Raw genomic sequence first — 9,411 nt, forward strand, 5'->3', positions numbered from 1 at the left:
TCTCTTTGCATCCGATATGGGATTCCGATTTTTCGAATTTTTGATGATTATTACGCTTTTTTAAGAGGTAAACAATTGAAATGTCTTTTTATTTTTGTTAAAATCAGGGAATTTATAAGTTTTAAACGAAATTCTGTGCTTTTTAACAGTGTCTTGGGTCAAAAAGTTGAATGCAGAACCCTATTCTGTATTTTATTTCATTTATTTATATTTTTGTTACAATTATTTTAAATACTATACAGAAATATATCTAGTATAATTTAACATAATGTAGAATGTTAGATAAATATTGATACCTGAAAGAGCGATGACCCCCCCCCCCCCCCGCCAAATGTCTGAAAAGAATCCAGTATGATTTTCTCGACATAGAAGAGGAAAACACTCAACTTTAAGTTTAATTGATGCAGTTTTGTGCCATCTCTAAGTTCTAAAATTTCGTTTGAACAAAAAAAAAATTTACTTTTTTTTCTTATTTATTTATTTATTTATTTTTATTTATTTATTTTTTTTTTGCGAAATTTTTTTGATTTTTTCACAAAATTAATTCATTTTTCACAAAATTATTTGATTTTTCACAAAAAACGGACCCTGTGAAAACTCCTGGACAGACCCCTGTATAAGCATTTCTTTCAAAAATGCAAAAATTTTTTGAAGGTTTTCAGCTTATATCACACAGAGTTTTCCGTCAAACGTTATTAAATTTCAGAATATTTGACAGCATATTTGAGAAACATAATAATGAAATTTGAAGTTAAAATATTGAAAATTTAATGAAATATGAACGTTTAAAGCAATTTTTTTTTCACTGAGCGTGCGCGAAAAGTAGCAATTTATAACCTTCATAATCGAAAGTCAAGATATATTCTACATCTCATAAAAAAAATTCCACTTTGATATCTTTAAAAACTTAAAATTTATCACAGATGTAATGAGCCGAATTTCTATAATTCTTGGATATGCGACGAATAGTAAGGGGTCGTTTGTTTTACTGGCAACATTTTCCTGCTATCGTCGCAGAGTGATTCATGATAAGACGAATTATTTGCGAACGATCCCTCACGATTCGTCGTCTAGTCAAGAATTATTAAAATTCGACTCATTAGATCGCTGATAACTTTTAGATTTTAAAGTTATCAAGGTGGAACTTTTTTATGAGATGTAGGATGTATCTGGGCTTCCGATTTTGATAGTTATAAATTGCTATCTTTCGCGCATGCGCAGTGAGAAATTAATCGCTTTAAACGTTCACATCTCAATAAATTTAAAATATTATAACATCAAATTTTATTATTATGTTTCTCTAATATTCTGTCAAATATTCTGAAAGTTTAGTAACATTTGTCGAAAAACTCTGCGTGACATAAGCCGAAAACCTTTTAAAAAATTTTACAATTTTGAAAGAAATGCTTATATCTCCGTTCACGAAAGTATAAAAATAATTTCTAGATAGGTTTTTAATTTATTTCTGAAATTTATAGCTTATTCCCAGCTATTTACAACGAAAAATGATCAAAAACCCTTTTTTTGTTTCTTCAATTTGTTGTTCGTCCCCTAAATGAATAGTAGACTTAATTTTTGTTGGAAAATGGCGGCTGGAGTACCTATACTTTTTATGTGAAAAAAATTAGAGCAATTAGTCTTTTATTTCTCAAGAAATCCTTTAATATGTAAATTTTTGAAAGTGTCCCAATACTTTTGGTGATGTAGTGTTTGCTTCTCGATTTAACGATATCCTTGATTTAACGATAACTTTTCCAGCCCCAGTCGTTAAATCGATATTATACTGTACAGTAGACCCTCGTTTTACGCGGGGGTTACGTTCCACGGAAGTTCCGCGTAAATTGAGACCTAATACTAGTGTTAAAATAGGGGTTAAGTTCCGTAGATAACAAAATACTTCATTCTTGTGATGACTAATTGTATAATTTTTATATGTACTTATATCGACTTTTATGCACAACATGCGTAAAGAAAACATAAATTAATTTTGTGTTCTGTTTCTAAAGAGGAGCTGGCAATGATAGTCTTATCAGTCATTAAGAATTTTTCTCTAATTCTTCGCAGAACATTAACATGACCACTTGCATCATTTCCATGATAGAATCTTCCTTCACTAACAAATCAAAAAGATCATTTCTATTGTCTAGGAATGGCTCAAAATTTTCAATGTGAACGTTTTTGGTTGTGTGTCACCGATATCGATATCCTCGTTGGTTTTGGCCGCCTTTGTCACTCCTTAAAGCTCTTCTTCCAGTGAGCTCTAAACTGTGTGAGTTTAATAACTTTACTTCTAAAAGATCTCTGGAACCAATCGCATAAAAGGTTTCCAGTAGCCCAAGCTTGATTATTAGCACGCCTAAGTGCAATCTATAACCTTTGCCTTGCCGCATCCGCGTAAAACCGAAACTCATCCGCGTAAAATGAAATAAAGGTGTCAAATCTTAAACCGCGTGTATAATCGAAACCGCGTAAAACGAGAGTCTACTGTACTATATTCAAATTAAACGTCTTCATGTTATACCTGAAAATTTTTTCTCATTTTTTTTTTTACCTCTATCCTATTTTGATCCATTTTTACTGAAGTTTACCTTTGAATTGGAACCAACGTGAGATAATATAACTGTGTGGGAAAAAAGAAAAAGAAAAAAAAAAAAAAACTTAAGAAATCTAATGGGGAACTTTATTTTTGCACTACTTACAACTGCTTCAGCTTGTGTGGTATTTATTATTTTGTAACGTTTATGTAATAAAATGTCTCAAGTGTTTTTATTTGTTCAGTCTAACCTGCTTCCCCCCTCCCCCTAGTGTCACTTGAGTTTTGAAATACTGGTCTGATCTCCTCAAAGTTTTTCAGCCGATCGATATTGCTGCTCATACTCTTTAAAAACCGGAAGTTAATTTTTGTTCTCATGATAGGGATTTTTTTTGGGTCGTCTGTCAGCCACTAATGATCATATTTATAGAAGGTTTTGTGTTGATGTTTTGACCTTTGAAAATCTCAAATGACGACGACGCCATCGTTTGAATGCGCTGCCACTTTGGGTGGATGTAAGAAACCAACAATAGAATGTTGGAAAATAGGAAATGTGTTCAAGTTTTTAAAAGGATTATTTTATTTGATTTCTTATTTGTTGAGTTGTTAGAGCATTTTAAAGTCGCCTAAATCGCTTTCGTACGTGATCTTAGTGATGGGTCTTAATTTTTGGAATTCCTCAAAGATTACCTACGTTTTTATGTATTTAAAAGATTTGTTGTGGACAAAATGGGTATCTAAACCTTCTCGCTATCCCTTCGAAATGTCTGGCACTTGTGTAAAAGTTTTTAAAGATGTGTGTGTGTGTGTATATATATATATATATATATATATATATATATATATATATATATATATATATATATGTGTGTGTGTGTGTATATATACACATATGGTGGGGGGGGGGGGGGGGTATTATAGCTTTTGTCGTTTTCATCAAATTAATTATATAAATAACTTTTCCGTTATAGGATGCGTCTTAAATTGGTTGTGAGTCATCGCTTTTAACAATGAAATCCCAACTTCCCTTGACCCTCTAAAATGGGAGTTGAAATTCTTGTTTGTTTCCTAACCTTTTTACAGCTAATTGCCATGCATCTGTGATAACTTTGTCCAGTTCTGTAGTAGGGAAACAATATTGGGGAACTCACCTTGGGATTCGGGGTTACGCACAAAAAGAAAAGGTGGTTTGAAACCAATTTACATTAAATTTGCGTTATTTTTATATTAAATTTTTTTTTTGGGGGGGGGGAATGACCTTCTCCCCTCCCCCTTTCTCTAGGTGTGTTTGTAGTCCGAAAATTTTGGGTTGTCGTTTGCAAAAATTTTGGGCTGACAACACACTCGAAAACTGAAAAATATTCTATTACTGAATATGCATATTTGAAGAGTTTTTACGGTTGGTCTCTTCCTCATAGTTTTCGAAAATTTCATACTGTTTTTAGAAAAATGAATGAATCCACTAGCACCTCTGCCCCCCCCCCCTTGCCCCCTAACTTCAGCCCTGACCTTGTCCTCCTCTTCATGGTTACTTTCTAGATCGAAGGGGTTGATTTCACCGTCACAGAAAATGAAGATATGAACAAACATCATACCATGGGTCTGTTCCAAGAAGAGTAAAATTTCTTTTCATTGCAACAAGGGCTGAAAAAAAAAAAAAAAAAAAACACTTGAGAAAGCATGCTTGCTATGCTAACTGTTCAGTCTCTCAATCGAGCTAGTACCGATCTGTAAAAGTTTAAAAGTTCCCTTTTTTTACTCCTGGCTGTCGCAGAAAGAAATTGGAAATCGTTCAAAAACAACATTTGGGAGACGGTGAGGTCTGCGAGTCATCTTTTCAAAATAGCAATTAGACGAAAAATTAGAAAATGCAATTTTTATGAACTGCTACTAACTTTATATACTATAAGCCAATCATTTCTCGAATTAATATATTTCTAATTAAAAGAAGTTGTTGGTGTAACGTTCCTCCTTTAATAATATTTTTGGAAAACGTTTTAAAAGCATTTTTATTGGTAAAATAAATAGTTTTGAATTGAATGCTTTTTGTATGAAATTTCTCTTGTTTTAATCGTTATGATTCGATCAAAATAAACCGCTGTGCCCGAAGCGGCGCCATCCATATGGTGTAAAAGGCCACCCTCTTTTAATCCGAAATACCGTATTTGTTAATCTCCTTTTTACTTAACTTCATGATAGACTTGCCTACCCTTAAAAGCGTGAACCCATCACTCTTCTTTCAATAAAAAAAAAAAAACGATTAATACACCTTTGAATAGAATTTCCCCCCCTATTCACATCTAACGTGATTAAGAAGATCCTAAATCTCTTTTTTAAAAATCGCAGCTGTTTTAGGGAAATCGCTTGTGTTAAAAAAAAAAATTGATCTTGTTAGTTTTATTCTTTCTAATATATTTCAGTGATAAAATGTTTTTAAGTAGCTAATCATCATCCTTTTAACTTGAGGACTTGTTGCTGTGAATCAGGGATCTTCAAATCTACGACTCGCGGATCATATTAGTCTCGGTGGTAAGTTGTTTCTGGAACATTCGGGATACACAACTATTCTAGCGGCTGTGCTCGTCTGCAAGGAAACCTACATTTCTCTTTCACTAGAGCCCTTGATCTGCATCATTGATTTTATCAGTTGAGGAGTCAAACATGGGATGGAATTTTGATAAACATTGGATTATCGGAAGTTACATCACTCTTATTCATTGATAATTTTCGATTGTAGACTGCCACGATCTACTTAAACTTACTTGTCAGAAGTGGCTTATTAGGTTGAAGGTTACGACCTTTCTTTAGTTCCTACCTTATTTGCATAATTGAGTCGCCAGTTCAGTTTAATTGCTCGTGGCCAATTTGTTTTCTTTTCGTTTCGATGACCTTCGCGATATCGATTTTAATTGCTTGTTTTCATTTTTATTAGTTAATCCCAATTCAGCGAGTTTTAGAATTAGATTGAAGGAATAAAAGAAGGACTGTCATCAGTTAGATGCAATTTACTCGCTTCGGGTGATAAGATTTTATATTTTAATGTGTGTATGAGCAGTGGGGGGGGGGGGGCAGAAACGCAATTTGTGCATATATTTTCGCAAAGTTTGAAGTGGTTTGATCAATGACATTTTTCTCATCAATAAATTCAAAAATGCGAAAGATGAAAAAAAAATTATTAATAAAAACGAAAGAAAGACTATTCTGATAATTGCGAATAATACAGTGCCTCAGGTTGGATTCACCATGAAAATTCTAAAATTTAATCTTACCTTTTAACAAGCAATATGAAGACAAATTGTTGCCTTGAAAAATCCTACTATTCTTTAAATGAAGCACTTCCTATTATTTTTAGCTCTAAAAAATTATATGGGGCAGTTGTTGATTTGGGAAGGGGGGGGGGGGGAGCTCCAAATCGAGTTATCTTGACGCAAAATGCAGCAGACCTGTTGTGAATAAAATAATGCAGTTTTGTTCAAAACATTTTCCTTTCGCTTTTTTTTTTATTATTGAATTTCATACACTAAATAAATAAAGCTGTTTCGTATTTCCCTGTGCATTTTAAGAAAAAGTACTTTTGAATTTAATGATGTGTGGGCAAATTCTTATTATCCATTTTAATATTCATGTTAAAAGTTAAAATTGAAAAATGTTTCCTATTTTGTAGAACAGTAATAAGAAGTTTCTGAATTTTCTTTTGTAAAAGATTGCAACAGCAGCTTTTTTTTTTTTTTAAACTCAGTATTTGGTAGTTTTGAAGAATCTTCGTCAACTACCAAAAGATGGCGCTAGTGTACTACGTAACGAGAGGTTTATTTAGTACAGCAAATTTTGCACAATCTTTGAAAATAGATTTTCAGTTTTGTTCTTTGAAAAATATATTTTATTATTCACTCTTGATTCCCTGTTTAAAATCTCTCCTTCTGTCGCTCATTCTTTCTTAGTTTTAATAGTCATTTCGTTCATTCGAATACCTTGGTTGCAATCTGTTGTGTGCACGGGCCTCTAAAGAAAGCATGGAATTTTTTTTTAAGGGGGCACTCAGCTGTTACCGAAATCTTTGAGAAATAAATTAATTAAACGAATTAATAAGTGCGGAAAATAAAAATCAGTAAAATGTCATCGCTAGGGTATTCGGGTTTGCTTAATTGCCCGCACTGTATTTTTAATGCCACCACGGTTTGAGAAAATTTGAAATCAATAATAGCCGACCCGTCGCTTTAATACTCTATTAATAATACCCAAATTCTTTAGTTTAAAAACCTATCTTTCTGTAATTTTGTACGATTGTTTAAATGTAGTAAAACTATTAATACAATTAAACCTCTATAATCCGGACTAATAGGAGATCCAGGTCGTCCGAATCAATGGAAGTACGGATTAAACAAAATAACCTATAAATTGCGTCAAGGCACATAAAAACTACCGTACACGGCAAAAATCGTATTTTTAATTCGAAAGAATGAAATATAAAACTGCATAAGATAAAAATACAAAATTCGGCCTACAAAAATAAACTGCTCTTACTCGCCTTTTTATTTATACAGTATGTTCATCTAAATCGCTGTCCGGATTCAGCGAAGTCCGGTTTAGAGTGTTACTGAACTCACTCACTGTTGCTTATAAACTACTTAACATAACATACGGTATTGCTTCTCAAATCCATTGAACAAAATGTAACGCCAGGATAGCTAGATAGCATGTAAGAAATCAGATTATTGCGGGAATGAAAGAGAGCAGATTTTTTTCCCCTGTGTGGAAAAGGGGGGAAAGGGGATGCTTCAAAAGTTTCGAAACTATTGCCTTACTAGTAGTCTTAAATTTAATAATCATGAGCTATTGTACGTATGCAGTGTGCTACATCTGTTTTCGTCATTTTTGTAGATATAAACAAATATGATATATGTTATTTTATTCGCCTTTTACATTAATTGTTTTCGGCTGAGAATTGGGAGAAATTGCTCATTGTGTTACGTTACACAACACTCACTAAAAGTAGTAACGTGTTTGTGGAGGGGGTTGTAATAACGGTGTAACCCCGGTCAATTGAATGCCGATGCTGAGTTGAGTACGTACTCCGTAATATGTGTGATGAGAAAAATACCTTGTTTCACATCTACTACGCGGATTCCACCTTGATAAAGAGGGGAGCCGGGGTAAAATGGGTATAGTTGCATTTTTCTTGATTTTATTCTACTGGACAACATTTTTTGAAAATAAAAAAATATGATGAAAATGTTTACATATCAAGCAACATTTTGACTTGAGGAAAAAAAATCTAGCAACTTATTTACCAGGCTTAGCAACAGTTTTATTTTTCAGAACACAAAACAATGCGTTTATAGTGAGTGATAAACTTCTTTCTAGAAAAATTTACAGGAAGAGTTTCGGAAGTTTTTTATTTGGATTTGATAGAAAAAGAATTTTTCTAACAGAAAACTCAAAAAATAAGTAAATTTTAATATTTACAAAAATTTTATAGCACTTTTAGTTGCACGGGGTAAAATGGGTATAGCCAACATTTTCGAGTTAAAGACATTGAATGCATGAAGAATAAAAGACTTAAACTATCTTTGCAAGACAAATGTTAGATATTATTCATCTTAAACTAAAAGTATGTTTTTAAAAAAGTTTTATAAATAATTACTCTGCATTTATTGGTTTTATTTTAATTACTATAACTTATGCCAATTAGTACTTAAAGGTATTATATTTTTCGATTATTATCGATATAAGATAAATAAATACCTTTGTGCTGAATAGTAAAGTCAGACAAAACAACGTAAGTAGAAGCACCTACTTACGTTGTTTTGTCTGACTTTATTATCGATATAGTTCATGATTACTGTAGGTTAGTAATTTACTGTAAGTTTATTATGTATATGGTTCATTGCTACACATTATAAAACATAGTAAGTATTGATAGCTAATATGCTGTCTTTTTAATTTCCTTTTAAAACCACTAACCATGCCCAGAACATATTCTAAGTACAACCTCATATACAATCACAACAGCATCCTTATGCCCCATAGCAAAGTTGTACTAAATAACTAAATCTTCCTGCTATTCCTCTTGGTTCAAAGCCATTTTTTAGCACTGGTAAGGAAATGAAAAACTTACAAAAAAAAAAAAAAAAGGAAGAGTCTAAACAAAGGTGGGAGAAGTTTTAATTACAGAGCAGGTGACTGCAAGATTATACACGAACAGGCAAGAAACAAACAAAAGCAGAAAAAATAAATAAATACACATAAAATAAATAAATTAAAAAAAAAGACATTAACAATAATTGATAAAATAACTAATGAAGTAGAAAGTAAAAACATCTAGAAACTTGTGGATGGATGCGAAGGGTTTTTTTTTTCCAGCAGCAGGTCCGTGCAAGTTGGATAACGGTAATAGAGGTAAGTTTTTACCTGGAATAGATTATTGATTCCGAGTTCTACAACAGGATTTAGAAAATTTTCAGAGAAGTTCAGTAAGTGCGTTATTCTAAATCGAAGCTATGCTGCTTTGTACCACTTGCGTTTTTCTTGATCTCAAGTCGAACAACTCTGGTTTGGAATCGAACTCATCTATAGAAAAGTTGCTGGATAGTTTAAGACCCGACTTAGGTTGACCTATCCGAGTTCCCTCACAATTTATATAGACAAGTTAAAAATGCAAATAAAAATATTACAAACACGATTGAATTGTGTTTTCCGAGCAGGGCTATACAGTCTTTCTGCTTTTTTTGTTTGAAGCATTTCCCATCAAATTGCTGTATTGCAAAGCATGCACTTTGGGCTTTTGTAATTCAAGTATCCTTTTTTGTTCATTTTCGTGAAAAGTGAAATTAATGCTTGGTAGAGTTTAACCTTCCCCCGAAATAATTGTTATGTGC

Source organism: Uloborus diversus, chromosome 4 (genome assembly GCF_026930045.1).
Source record: "Uloborus diversus isolate 005 chromosome 4, Udiv.v.3.1, whole genome shotgun sequence".
NCBI lineage: Eukaryota > Metazoa > Arthropoda > Arachnida > Araneae > Uloboridae > Uloborus > Uloborus diversus.